Source organism: Geotrypetes seraphini, chromosome 11 (genome assembly GCF_902459505.1).
Source record: "Geotrypetes seraphini chromosome 11, aGeoSer1.1, whole genome shotgun sequence".
NCBI classification, from domain to species: Eukaryota; Metazoa; Chordata; class Amphibia; order Gymnophiona; family Dermophiidae; genus Geotrypetes; species Geotrypetes seraphini.
The window spans coordinates 9,630,330-9,645,382 of NC_047094.1; the positions used below are offsets into that span (position 1 = coordinate 9,630,330).

General features: G+C 46.5%; 1 protein-coding gene across 3 annotated transcripts in view; it reads right to left on the reverse strand.

Annotated features, from left to right (window-relative positions):
• RAI1 (retinoic acid induced 1) overlaps window positions 1–15,053 on the reverse strand; it is a 305,607-nt gene that overhangs the window by 243,434 nt on the left and 47,120 nt on the right. The window contains exon 2 of one of the 3 annotated variants that reach the window (XM_033963666.1): window positions 3,668–3,743. The exons of the other annotated variants lie outside the window; for them this stretch is intronic. The gene's annotated coding sequence lies outside the window, so the exon portion shown is untranslated. The remainder of the gene's footprint in view (window positions 1–3,667; window positions 3,744–15,053) is intronic. 3 annotated transcript variants of the gene reach the window in all.

Genomic DNA, 15,053 nt, shown 5'->3' on the forward strand with positions numbered 1-15,053 from the left:
ACCCCACCCTTGGGCACACCAACATAAACTGGATAATGCAGCGGCCACCGTCTGGTTTCGTACCACTGAAAATCTAGGGATCAGCTGATTGGCAGGAGATCACAAGTAGAAGACTGCATCAGGGACCTCTCCCACTGAATACCAGTCTTTGTCAGCAATATAGCTACTGTTTACATGAGGTGCCACTGAGTATAGGAATAATTGGAACATTTAAATGAAAATTGACTTAACTTCTACATCCTATGTCTATAAGTAACTGTCTATATCTATAATCTGGAAAAAGAGGAAAACAATAAGAAAAGCAACTGCATTGCTATAGCCTTCAATCCTTAACCTTACTCCTCTGCCCTCCAACCCAGGAAGCTCATTAACCCTTCCCCTTAACTGTATCCATGAATTCCTGTTTGTTTAGATTGTAAGCTCTTTGGAGCAGGGACTGTCTTCTTTGTGACTCTGTACAGCGCTGCGTGTGTCTGGCAGCACTATAGAAATAATTCATAGTAGTAGTGTGAAGAGTTTTGGTCTTTGGGAAGCAGAGCTGAGATTGTGATGTCATAACGCCTCATTCCACCAATAAGAGCCAACCTCGTCAGTGATGTCACAATGGCTTGATTGTCCTGTACTCTCCTCTGCCCTCCAGATTAACCGTTCCCCTTAACTGTATCCATGACATCCTGTTTGTTTAGATTGTAAGCTCTTTGGAGCAGGGACTGTTTTCTTCTTCTTTGTGACTCTGCGCAAGCGCTGCGTGCATCTGGGAACGCTATAGAAATAATTAATAGTAGTAGTATTCTGTTTGATTTTCTCTCTTAAATACAGGAAGGGGAAAAAAGCTCTCAGGTCAGCAGAGACCCAAACGGTCTCTCACTCTGACTTCTATCTGGAAGAGCTACACTAGGAATCCATTAACTCCAATTTAAACTAAATGTCCATCTCACCCTCTCTCTCTGTACCACCCCCCCAGGCCTCGCCCTCAGAAAATCCCAGCGTCCTCCTTCAGATTTCTAAAGATGAGATACAGATGCTGAACAATCCTTCTTTTGGCATTTACAAATATCTCCAGAATGCTTTTCCCGGTTTCTAAAGTCTCATGATCCTTGGTCCCTGAATAAATGTCGACGATCCACCATACTTTGACGTTTTTCTCGTAGAACGGAATCATCTTCTTGGCCTGTTTGGGTACATTGCACATTAAAGCAATGGCAAAGCAACTGCGCAGTCAAGTTCCGCTATTATTCCGTCTTCTTCAAATTTTCCACCAAGAGGTTGTTACCTAGGCCAACTGGCATGGAGGCGGCCATTTTGTCACCCGGTGATGTCATCGGCGAACTGCATCATGCCTCACAAGTTTGTTGAGTGTGGCAGTCTCTCGTGTTTTCCTCAACTTCCCATTGTTTCTTTCCGGGCAGACTGGAAGGAAGTGTGGTAAAAGGCTGACTTGAGGCACAAAGATGCATGTCATCATTCTCAGTAAACAAAATGGCTCTCTCCACCGACTGGAGGTTCCTACTGATGCCTAACATGCTGTACAATCTTGAAAAAAAAAAGTGGGATACATTGACTTTCTACCACGCACATGGTGGCAGCCTGGGAAGTCTTGATCATTATTCCAGGTGTCATGGTAGAAACCTCTTTGTGACATGATTGAATTAAAACGATTATGATTTTTGCCTGGTATCATTCCTAGCATCCTATTGCCCTCTGAAAGGACATTGTATACACTTAGCAGCATAACTCGCTTAAGGCTGATTTTCTATTTTGAGGCGCCATAACTTTGTGCCTGGAGCAAGCGAATCGGTTACACTTCTAAAAAGGCACCCCGGGACCACAGACTGCTGGTGCCTGCCCTGGAAAAATACATCACACAGATTCCTTGTAGGTTGTGAATTATCCAAATGGTCATGTTGTACCAGGAGCTGTTGAGGTCACATTGCAATAGTTCTCTTTCTCCTAAAGGAATAACGAGCCTGGCAGACACCAGCAGGCTGTGCTTTTTTTTTTTTTGCAGATGCTACACCATGTTTGGGTGCATGGAAAAGCGTCGGCTCACAGGTCCAGAGTGGCGTTTCCCTAGGCATTATGTGGCGTGACTGCGTTTTCCCCATGCCTAGCCATTCTGCTTGCCTTTCCCTCCCTGCCCGCTGACACCAACCCCTGTGTGTCGTGAAATAGCCGAAGAAGCAGCTCGCTGCCTCTCTTCTGATGTCAGGCGCTCCACGCTCACTCAAGCGTCTCTTCTGAAGCAATAAGCATTTTCATTAGGAAACTCTTGCTCAGCCCTGCGTCCCTGTCAGGCACCTTCAATCACGTCCCTCCCTTGGCTTAGCACAGAAAAAAAGCCGCATTTGGAGCGCAGAAGTACAGACCGTCACTTAAGTCACTTGGAGGTGAGGTCCCCTAATGAAAGAAGCTGGCTCTCTTTTTTCCCTCTAATGAGCGTTTAGAAATCCTAAGCCCCCACGCAGTGGTTTTCAAATGCACAGTGAGGGATCTGGATTCAGGGATAAGGGGGTTCCCCCCCCCCACACACACACCCCTTCTTCTCTGTAGCATTCATTTGAAACAATGTGGTCTGGGACGTCCACCGGGACAACCAGCGTCTCAACAAGCGGTCCTTTGGGTAACAACCAAATGAGCAGAAATGGCAAACCTCACAGGATTCGAGCTCAAATCCATCCCCCCAAAGTTTTTTTCCCCCCCTGCCCAAAACTTCCATCACAAACCAACCACAGTAAACACATCCTGCCAAGCAAGTTGTAATTATATTTCCATATTGCAACTCCAAAATACCTATAGTTAGAATTAACCAGACTCTTGTACTGGAAACAAGAAAAAAAAACAACAACCAAAAACCCAGATCCAGAAAAACTAAAAGTGCCTTTTATCCTAATCTGATGCTGGAGAACTCACTCCTGGTCACGGTATCATCCAGAAATACAACCGCGTAAATGTTCACAGACTTGGGCACCATTTGCAGGGGGTAAAAACGGAATTAAGCGGGCTAAATCGACAAGATCGGGGTAAGTGGACCTTTAACCAAACATGTGTCGGCTTTCATGATGTATGGACTTTGGGTTGCATGGAACGGAGCTGCTTCAGGGGAGAGGGGTGTTTTGGGGGCGTGCTTGGAGATCGCACATGTACATTTCCCTTCCAAACATGTTCACCCGTGGTAGGCGTTCCGCTACCCTACACATTTTGCGCCGTCGTCCAGCACCTTGTGAGGGTAGGGAGCTTACGGCTGGGTTAACAAGCAGACATCAGTGTACGACCTGCTTTGAAGATCGTCTAGGTTTGTGCGGGCTGAGAAGTACATGCGTGCCTTGTCAGCTGGGCGCCTGAGAGAAAATGAAGCCGAGCTTACATCTCGTGAGCAGAATAGGTGTCTAGAAATATGCAACAAATCCAGAATCCATCAGAGGCAACAGCCCGAGCGTAAATAAATCAAACGCAAAGAAACCAGCCCTATGAAAATCCCAGTTAACGCTAGCAAGACCAAAAAAAAAAAACAACAACAACAAGGAAAAGAAAGAAAGGGAGAAAAAAAGATAATCTTTTAATCCAAAAGACACAGGATGGGACAAGTTGCAAAGGCAGAGAAGTCTCCACTACACGGCAAACAAACATAAACACAAACACAAGAAGATTTTCTGGCATGTAACAATACCTGCTTTCTCCGCTCCTGTCTCCCTTTATCTGTCCTTCCTTCCTGCTCTTCCAGAAAACAGTGGCCAGATTAGATCCTTAGGAAAAAAAAACGTGAGAAATAGTACAAATCTTTTTTTCCCTCCCCCCCTTTCTTCCTCGGCAACCCTTCAGAGCTCCTTCGGCAGTGATTATTCATGGACCACTAGGGGATATAAGGTAATTAGAACCAGCCCTATAGCATCAAGCCTGAAAATGTAATACCGGTGGCAGGAGTGGTGTTGGCGAGGGGGAGAAGGGGTGGTGGGGGTTGTGGGGGTGGTGAGCTGCGAGCTCTGACACCAGTGCTAGGGAAAGAGGGGGGGGGGAAGCTGTTCTTCCAATCTCACTAGAGAAGTGGCAGGTCGGCAGAGACGGTGCCAGGGCGCTGCAGGGCTGTTGGCACGGTATCTTTTATTTTGGGAGAGGGTGGCTGGCGCTTGCCTTGCTTCTGCGATCCATAGGATGCTCTGTGTGTGCGTTTGTTCCAGGAATAGCAAATCAGCAGGTGCACACAAGAGCGCCGAAATGCCATCGTGCACGGTCAACTGAAAGCCAGAGAATTGGGGGGGGGGGTTATTTTTTTGTCCTCTCTCCCTTCAGTTCTCTAGAGGAGGTGGGAAAAACATTGCTGGTTCTTTCCGTTTTAATTTTCCCCTTCTCCCAGCCTCAACAAATCATATCTATAAAACCTTCCAAGCACCGGTTTCTCAGCTTTGGATGGAAGGGGGAGGGTGGATGGGAAGAGAAAGAAAGAGAGAGAGAGAGACTTCCTCATCTGATATTGGATCTGCTATCATAAACAATGAAGGCAAAGGGAGAATGGAGGGGGGGGAGTGCCTCAGAAAGAGTATGGAGAGGAAAACATGATTTTAGAGGAAGAACGATGCAGGGAAAAAGCAGAACAGAAAGAGAGACGGATGGCTCGAAGGGGGAAAAGGGGAAAGAGACAAAGGGACCAAGCAGAGCCAAGAGAACTAAGACAAAGGGAGGAAATGAAGAAGACACAGAAGGAGGGGAAAAAGGAAGAGAAGAGGGAGAGAAACGAAAACATGGAAAGAGGTGGAAGGCTGGAGGAAGGGAAACAGAGGAGAAAGAGGAAGAGTAGGAGGAGACCGTCTCTCTCTCTTGACCCTGCGGAGATGGATAGGAAAACTATAGCAAGAGTCTTGGCGTTGTCTGTGCTCTGGGATTTAGGTGGAGTGACAGGACAGAGGCTGACAAATGAGATCTGACGGCAACAAATCTCCAAGCAGGGTTTTTTCATGGAAAGAGAATTAAAAAAAAACAACCACCCCCAAACCATACACAAGAGATTCAAATAAAAACTACAGAGAATCTGAGTGTTGTGGAGATCACCTTGTAATATAATAGGAAACCGGGACCCAGGACGCTTGGCAAGCCTACGAAAACATTCGAAGGCATTTCATTGTGAGCGCATACTTCGTTTTCACGGAAATCATGACTGGAGACGTCTTCAGTAGGCTCCGAGGAATTTCTGCGGTTTTCCCACGTGGCACATGAACCCTTCAGCGATGCACTTAAAGGCGCACCCGGGCAAAGTAGAGAAACGTCGCCTGCATTCTCTCGTAATTCAGGGAACGAAGTGCGCTCCTCTGCGAGGATTAGTTCAAAACCTTAGTGCCCCTGCAAGAAAATCTAACCAGGTTTATGATCCGGCATCCTGTTTCTGACACTGGCAAGCAGCAGGTGCTAGAGGTCCTAAAGAGTTGCCCACTGACCGTCATCCACCGTCTAAGCGGTCATGGTTTATGGATGCCTCGAATCAAGGCTTATATCCTTGACTGCTTTAATGGCTTCTGACCGATCTGTCCTCCGCAAACTTGTCTAATGCCTTTGCGTGCCTGACTCATTGGCCTCTATTACTCCCGGCGGAATTCTGCGCAACTGCGCAGCGTGGAATTCCCCCGTCCCCGCGGAATTTTACACATGCTGTGCAAAATTCTGCACAAACCTTCTGTTCTGCCCCTGCCCCCCTTTTTCTCCCTGCCTTTCTCCCGTCCTTTAACACCTCCCCCACCTGTGAGATCGGACATACCTGCGGGCCTCCCAAGGAAGTGGCAGCAGTGGCAGCTGGCTGACAGAGGCACCGCTGTGAACGGGCTGCTTGCAGTTGGCCCCGCCAGGGCCTTCCCTCTGCCGCATCATTTCACTTCCTGTAGACAGATGACATGGCAGAGGGAAGGGCCTAGCGCGGAAAGTTGAAAGCACCCTCTTCACAGTGCTGCTTCTGCTGGCCAGCTGCCACCGTTACTGCTACTTTAGGAGACCCACAGGTATGTCTGATTTCATGGGGAGGGGGGGGAACATGGATGCTAGGCCCTTAGAGGGAGAGAAGGCAACATGGATCTTGGACTGCAAGTGGAGGGGAGGAGAGGAGGAGACTGCAAGTTGTGGGGGGGAGGAAAAGGGGACATGGATGCTAGACCTGCAGGGGGGGGAGGAGGTGACATAGATGGTAGACTTGAGGGGGAGGAGGAGAGGGCAGGGGACATGGATACTGGACCTGAAAGTAGAGGGGAAAGGGGGTGAGTAGGAAACCCAAGCCAGAACAGAGGCGGGGGGGGGGGGGAGAAGAGATGCTTGACCATAAAGAGAGGGAGAGAGAGATGCCAAGGAACGGATTCAGGGTGCAAGCTACAGAGATGGTGAGTAGGGTGAGGGGACGTGGATGCTGGATCTGCAAGTGGGGGTAAGGGGATGGTAGAGAGAAGAAGACAAAGTGACCAAGACCAGAATGGGGATGCGAAGGGAGGAAGAGAGGGAGAGAGAGATGCCAGACTGTGAGGGCCAAGGAGGGGATTTAGGGGGAGGAGGAGAGGGCAGGGGACATGGATACTGGACCTGAAAGTAGAGGGGAAAGGGGGTGAGTAGGAAACCCAAGCCAGAACAGAGGCGGGGGGGGGGGGTGAAGAGATGCTTGACCATAAAGAGAGGGAGAGAGAGATGCCAAGGAACGGATTCAGGGTGCAAGCTACAGAGATGGTGAGTAGGGTGAGGGGACGTGGATGCTGGATCTGCAAGTGGGGGTAAGGGGATGGTAGAGAGAAGAAGACAAAGTGACCAAGACCAGAATGGGGATGCGAAGGGAGGAAGAGAGGGAGAGAGAGATGCCAGACTGTGAGGGCCAAGGAGGGGATTTAGGGGGAGGAGGAGAGGGCAGGGGACATGGATACTGGACCTGAAAGTAGAGGGGAAAGGGGGTGAGTAGGAAACCCAAGCCAGAACAGAGGCGGGGGGGGGGGGGGGAGAAGAGATGCTTGACCATAAAGAGAGGGAGAGAGAGATGCCAAGGAACGGATTCAGGGTGCAAGCTACAGAGATGGTGAGTAGGGTGAGGGGACGTGGATGCTGGATCTGCAAGTGGGGGTAAGGGGATGGTAGAGAGAAGAAGACAAAGTGACCAAGACCAGAAAGGGGATGCGAAGGGAGGAAGAGAGGGAGAGAGAGATGCCAGACTGTGAGGGCCAAGGAGGGGATTCAGAGGGAGACAGAACCGCAGTTGGAGTTAGTGAGGGAACTGAGGAGGGTGGAACCTGAGGAAGGAATTTCAGGCCTCAGGATAGGGTAATTCTATGCAAAACACTTCAAATAAACTTTGCAGGATTTTCAAAATGTTTGCGCAGAATTCTGCCAGGCGTATTCTATGCTGTTCATTAACAGAGGACACCTCCCACCGGACACCCCAGTCTACTATTAAAATGTCACTCTAAGTTTAAATCTAAACATGTCTTCCCTATAAATTCTAATAGGCTCATCCTGGTAGAATGGATCCGCTCGCCACCCAAAATGCAAATGTATAGAATTATTGAACTAGGAATCAGCAAGTCAGTCAACGTCCTTTGTTTCTCAAGGACATCCAACCCAGCACTGCAAATGTGCAGCTGGAACGGCTAAGCTCACATCTGTAGCACTGGGTAGGATTCTGCACATGGCGCATTCCAGCACAAGTCAAGAATTCAATACGTGATCCAAACATCAGGGGTGAAATGCACCAAGGCTGCAGTACTCAGGCACCGTGACCTTCACTGCTGAGACTTCCATGACCACAGCAAAAGACAGGGATGAATTTCTTAGCCAGAGATAGGAAAAACCCGGACATGGCTTCCTTTTAAAGGGCTGTCCAGCTGCCCCAAGGGACTTCCAAAACCCAGTAGTTTGTGCAGGTTTTGGAAGGCCCTGAGCTCGGGGGCCACGTCCGGATGTCCTCTGCGCACGCGCGGACGTCAACGTGATTTATTTATTTATTTAGATTTTTATCCCGTCCTCCCAGTAGCTCAGAACGGTCTACAAGTAAACATTCACAACGGAGTGTAATTGGACATACAAGATTATATGTCACATGCATGCGTACAGGCGCGCGGTCATCACATCAACATCTGTGTGTGCGCATAGGAGAGCCAGACACAACCCCGAGTTTGGGGAAGGAGACATGGGGGGCGGAGCAAAGCGGGGCTGAGGGCGGAGCTTGGAGCACAACTGAGTGGGGCCAGGTGTCCTCCTTTTTTAAAGAGGAAATCTGGTAACCCCAGCAAGAGAGATTCCTTTCACCTTAGTCTAACGTTTCGCAGCAAAGGCCCGGGATACATGATCCACTCCACGCCTCGGCATTTCCAAACTATAATTCTGTCCATTCTTAAAAACTGTTCTGTGGCTACCTTTCACTGCGCCTGTTCATGGCTCTTTATAAGGGGCAGAGTCTACAAAGTTGAGCAAACTCCCAGGACTTGTTTCAGCATTTCTAGCATGCTGCTGCTCGGTTTTTCAGCAGACTGGTTGGGCCCCAGCCACCTGGCCACCTCCCGAAGACAAGCGAAATCCTGCGTGGGCCAGCTGCGTTGTTTTTTTTTTAGGATTTATGAGTGTATGTGGTGTTTTCTAATGGCTCTAAAAACTTTGTCTGGACTTTCTATTCCTGGCTGCCCTTGGAAGAAATTGCTTCCTTTCTCAGCATTGCAAAAATAAATGATCTGGAAAACCTGCAGCTCTCTTCTGAAAAGGCCACAGAGGCTGCTACAGCCAATCTTTGGGAAGGGTTCTGAGAATACTACAGCTGTGCCCTTCAATGCTTAGGGAAAGCCTCTGAGAAAATACAATAGCAATGCCCTATGGAAAGGTTGAGGAAGGCCTCTGAGAATGCTCTAGCGATGCCCCGTGGTGGGGGGGAAGAAGGCCTCTGAGAATGCTCTAGCGATGCCCTTTGGAGAATTGGAGAAAGACTCTGAGGATGCTCTAGCGATACCCTGTTGAGCAGAGTTGTCCAACATTGGTCCTCGAGGGCCGCAATCCAGACGGGTTGTCAGGATTTCTCCAATGAATTTGCATGGGATCTGTTTGCATGCACTGCTTCCACTGTATGCAAATAGACATCATGCCTTTTCGTTTGGGAAATCTTGAAAACCCATCCTGGTGAGGGCCGAGGTTGTAAAGAGTCCAGAAAGACCTCTGAGAATGCTTCAGCGATACCCGGTAGAGAGTTGGGAAAGACCTCTGGGGATGATACACTAATACCCTATGGAGGTTTGGGAAAAGCCTCTGAGAATGCTACAGTGATACCCTTTGGAGGGTCAGAGAAGGTCTCTGAGATGTTACAGCAATACTCTATGGAGGATTGAAGAAGGCCTCTGAGAATTCTACAGCAAACCCTACAGAGGGTCGGCAAAGACCTCTGAAAATAAAATAGTGATGCCCTATGTTGAAGCTGAAGAAGGTCTTTGAGAATGCTATGGTGATACCCTGTGGAAGGTTGCAGAAAACCTCTGATAATGCTATTGCAATACTCTTGTGGTGGGTTGGGGGAAGAACTCTAGAAATGTCATAGTAATACCCTGTGGAAGGTAGGAAAATGCCTATGAGAATACTTTAGCAATACCCTGTAAAGGGTCAGGAAATGCTTCTGAAATTAAAATAGCAATATCCTGTGGAGGGTCAGGAAAGGCCTCTAAGGATGCTATAATGGTGCCCGGTGGAGGGTTGAAGAAGGTCTCTCAGAATGCTATAGTGACACTGTGAGGAATTGGGAAAGACATCTGACAATGCTATAGTGATACCCTTTGGGGGTTTAGGGAAGTTTTCTGAGAATTCAACAGATGTGCTGCTTGAAGGCCTTGGAACATCAGAATAGCCTTACTGGGTCAGACCAATGGACCATCATGCCCAGTAGCTCGTTCTCACGGTGGACAATCCACCCTAATACCTGGCCAAAACCCAAGGAGTAGCAACATTCCAGAATCCCAAAGATTAGCAAGATTCCGGAACCACAAACAGGAGCAACATTCCACGCGGAATCCCCAAAGAGTAGCAAGATTCTGGAATCCCCAGAGTAGCAACATTCCATGCCACCGATCCAGGGCAAGCAATGGCTTCCCCCATGTCTTTCTCAATAACAGATTATGGACCTTTCCCCAGGAAATTGTCCAAACCTTCCTTAAAACCAGCTACGCTATCCGCTCTTACCACAACCTCTGGCAACGCGTTCCAGAACTTAACTATTCTCTGAGTGAAAAAATATTTCCTCCTATTGGTTTTAAAAGTAAAGCATGCATTTTATCAGAGCAGGTCTAATTTATAACTTGAATGTCCTCTCCTATAAAACTGGATTTAATGTACCCCCCCCCCCATCTTCCACGCATTCATTCACTTATTCAATAAGCGCATCATAGTGGTTTACAAGTTCTCAGACACAGCACATTGTCCTGTGTTTTTTAATTTTCATTTTTTTCTCACTTTTCGGTTCTTTTTTCCATGTATTGCGTTGGTTGCTAGTCAAGGTTCGTGTGAAATTTAAATTTGGTTGCATTTGTTATAAGGTATTTTTCAGCTTTGCACCTAATTATCTTGTGGATTCGTTCGCATTTGTAAATTCAAAGCACCCTCGACGCTCGCAGGCTCTATTTACCTTTCCTTCAGTCAAAGATTGTCACTATAAAAAAATACCATCAACGTCTTCTGTCGTTTCAAGCCGCAATATGGGATAAAGATTTGAATTCTCTAATGGCGACCTCTTGCTCATATCAGCATTTTAGGAGACAACTGAAAACGTATTTGTTTACAAGATTTTTTTAGCAAATTAATATACAGTATCGCCCCGCAAATTCGCGGTTCAGAGTTCGAAGCCTCAGTCGCTCATGGTTTTTCACAGGTGCCAAAGCCCAACTTTGGTATCCCAAGTCCTCAAAAACTCTTCATATCTGGCATCCCAAGTCCTCTAAATATTCTTCATACTTTGACCTCTAACCCTTTGTTGTAGTTCCTTCCTATTTCATCTACTCTAAACCGCGCCGAGCTCTACAAACATGGAGATGATGCGATATACAAACCTAAGGATCAGATTAGATTAGAGGCAACACCGCTGAGATTATTTATTTTTTTTTTGCAGCAATTGACAGCCTCTTTAACCAGGTGGTTGCTAGGTTAGCACGAAAAAGAAGAAACCGGCTCCAGAGGCTTGCAGAACACCTCCCCCGTCGGTTTTCATGAAGCCAGTGTGAGGCCAGCAGAAACAGCCCACGTCTGCTTCATCTTCTATTCGCGGTTTTTCAAAATTCGCGGTCACTCCAAGAACATAACCCCTGCGAATTTCAGGGTAGTTCTGCATTACATTCAACTGTATATGTGCAGTTTTTTTATTCTCATTTGTAAACCACATAGAATTTAATGGCATTGCAGTATAAGAAATAGATTTTTTTTTTTGGTATATTAAATTACACTGCACAACAATTTTTTGGTTAAGTCTTGATTCCTGAAAAGTTTTTGGTGATTATGACAGGTACCAACTTGGTATGCTCAAATATGGTTTTGGTTTTACTGCATCACGTAAGAACTATGAGAAATAGACATTTTTATGTTTACTGACAATAAAATATATAGTCAAGTTTACGTTTCGCACAAGCGACTAAATGAAACAGAATTAAAAGTGTTTTGCTCCCGAGTTTCTTTTATATTCAGTGTCTGGTGCATCACGTTGTAGCATCCAACAATAGTCGGCAAGCATTGACGGATTCCAATTGCCCTGGTATCGTTTATCCATCGTAGCTATGTCTTGATGAAACCTTTCACCGTGCTCGTCACTCACAGCACCGAGATTTGCGGGGAAGAAGTCCAAGTGTGAATGGAGGAAATGAATCTTGAGTGACATATTGCACTTCATTCTCTTGTATGCTTTGAGAAGTTTGTCTACCAGCTGAATGTAGTTTGGGGCTCTGTAATTGCCCAGAAAATTGTCAACAACGTCTTTCAAGGCTTTCCAGCCAATTTTTTCCGGCCCAACTAACAGATCTTCAAATCGCTTGTCACTCATAACATGTCTGATCTGGGGGCCAACAAAAATACCCTCTTTGATCTTGGCATCAGTTATTCTTGGGAACATCTGTCTTAAATAACGAAAACCTTCCCCTTCCTTGTTCATTGCTTTCACAAAATTCTTCATGAGTCCCAGTTTAATGTGAAGAGGAGGCAAAAATATCTTTGTCGGGTCAACAAGCGATTCATGTGCTACATTTTTCTGTCCTGGAACTAACTTTTTACGGAGTGGCCAGTTCTTTCTAGAATAGTGCGACTCTCTGTCTCGGCTGTCCCATTCGCAGATGAAACAGCAGTACTTTGTATAGCCAAGCTGCAGTCCTAGTAACAGAGCAACGACTTTGAGGTCTCCACAGATATTCCAGTTATACCTGGTATACTGGACATACTTTAGTAACATTTCCATATTCTCATATGTTTCTTTCATATGTGCTGCATAGCCAACAGGTACTGAAGGATAAACGTTGCCATTGTGCAACAGAACAGCTTTCAGGCTTAACATTGACGAATCAATGAAAAGACGCCACTCTTCCGGGTTGTGATCACAACCAAAGACCGAGAACAATCCTTCAATGTCACAACAGAAACAGAGAGTGTCGACTTGTGCAAAAAATTTGGTTATATCATGATGCCGGTCTCGAAACACAGAAATTTTCGTACCTGGTGATAGCAAACACCATTCCTGCAGTCTCGAACCTAGCAGCTCAGCTTTTGCTTTTGACAGACCCAAATCTCTGACCAAATCGTTCAATTCGGACTGTGTTATCAGATGTGGATCGCCTGATGAGGATGGTTCAAAATCCGGGTCAATGTCACTGTTAGAACCCTGCACTGCAGTTTCTTCATCTGGTTCGTCTAAGGTCCAATCCTCTGGTGGTTTCGGAACTGGAAGACTGTCATCATGTGGCATGGGTCTCATTGCTGAAGGCAGATTAGGATATTCAATTGACTTCTTGTTTTTGGCAGAGAAACCAGACACATTAGTCAAACAGAAATAACAGTCCGTCACATGGTCTTTCTGTTCTCGCCATATCATCGGAACAGCAAATGGCATCGTCTTTCGAGTACCTCTGAGCCAGGCTCTCAGACTAACAGCACATGTCGCACAGCAAATGTGAGGCGCCCATTGCTTGTCTTGATCACCTATTTTGCAGCCAAAATACAGATGATAGGCTTTCTTTACAAGGGCAGTCATCGAACGTCTCTGAGGCGTAAGTGTATATTCCCCACAGATATAGCAGAATGTGTCGCGGCTGTTACGACACCGACGAGACATATTGCCCGACACCAAAACGTCTATAGCATCAAGCTTACTTACTGTTATATTGCTACAGCTACTATACTACTATACTTTACTATACTGATACTATATACACATACGGACTATCTATATTAACCAAATGAGCAGGATCGGTGTATGGAAGCCACCATTATAGCATGGTGAGACAGCGCAAGCTCGTTCAGACCTGCCCAGACATGCCCAGGATGTCATCTTCCATAAAACAGCTTCCAACCTGGCTAGATTTTATGCATGGACATACCCAGGCGGCACAAACCGTTGTTGATAAGACACTTATGGGAGAAAAAATTGTTTGCATCCAAATATAAGAAAAAATCACGACAAAATTGAAGATTTCTCTGAAATGGTACGTGATGGGTAATTTTTGATGTAATATTCATGATCAGCACCCAAAATTCTATAAGAAACACCCAGCAGTGTTCAGGAAGCAAAAACTTTGTTGTGCAGTGTTATAGTTGATGCTTGAAAATAGCGTAAAGGTGTTGAATGGGAGGGAAATGGTTTATCGGTGGCCATTTTTGTTTTCGTGGCTACCACAAACAGATGAAACATTTGCGCACGTTGCTTCTACCCATGAAACAGATCTTCTGTCCGTCTTCAACATGAGCGTGAAGAGATTGATAGGGTGGGTGGGGGTGGGAGGTGTGTTTTTTCACGGAGGATCTAGGAACCTCCAGCTCCCTAATCAGTCCAAGATGGAGCCTGAATTCCTTTCATTCTGCTTGCCAACACTCTGGATTTTGCCTTAACCATTCTTTGAGTTTAAACATTTTATTAAATTTAAATATAAAGAATGAAAAAGGAATACGCAAAAAACAATACAAATATAACAGAAGAGAGAAAAGATCAAGGGCTGTGATTTTAAAACGCTATCGCTAAAAACACTATCACAGCTTAGTAAAAGGAGCCCATAGCCATGTACCAGAGGGAGGCTCTGATGCTTGTCTTCTTCAGAACCTCTTCTGACAAAGAGACACCAGCAATGCTGAACCACGGAACCATTGTCCACATTCTCTCAAAATGTTTATTTAAGGGGGATCCGATGTCAAGTGCACGAAGGATCGATATGTGCGCACCAAGGGTTCTCCAGCCAGTTCTCAGAACACGCCCATCCTGTCAGGAATTCGAGACGAGATAGATAGATTTGCGTACAATGGAGGCAGTGCCTGAAAATTTATGTCATGCGTATTAAGAATGGATTTTTTGAAAACCCAACTTGGCTTGGTGTGCCCTGAGACTGGGTTGAGAGGAACGGAGGGGATATCAGGGGAGAAGGGGAATTCTGATTATGCTTTCTGCAGGATAGGTACATTGGTGTGGAGTGAGGGTGAGTGTCATTTAAGGGGGGCTCTGACCATGTTTTCTGCAGGATGGATAGACTGGTGGGTATCATTTACAGGGGCTCTGATAATGTCATCTGCAGCTGGGGTACATTTGTGTGGAGGGTGGGAGTCTGGGGGGGTGTCCTAATGCTTTGTGCAGAATGGATAATTTGTGTTGAGCGAGGGGGGGGGGTGTCTGGGAGTATTTCTGATGATGCTTTCTATAGGATGTACGGTGTGAGGTGAGGGTAGGTGACGGGAGGAGGGGTTATAACGCTCTCCCCAGAATGGGAAGATTTGTGTGAGGTGAGGGTGGGTGTCTGTAAGGCAGGGGTAACTTTGATAATGCCTTCTGCTGAATGGGTAGATTTCTGTGAAGGGTGGGTGCAGGATGGGTAGATTTAAGGGTGGCGAGGGAGATGCCT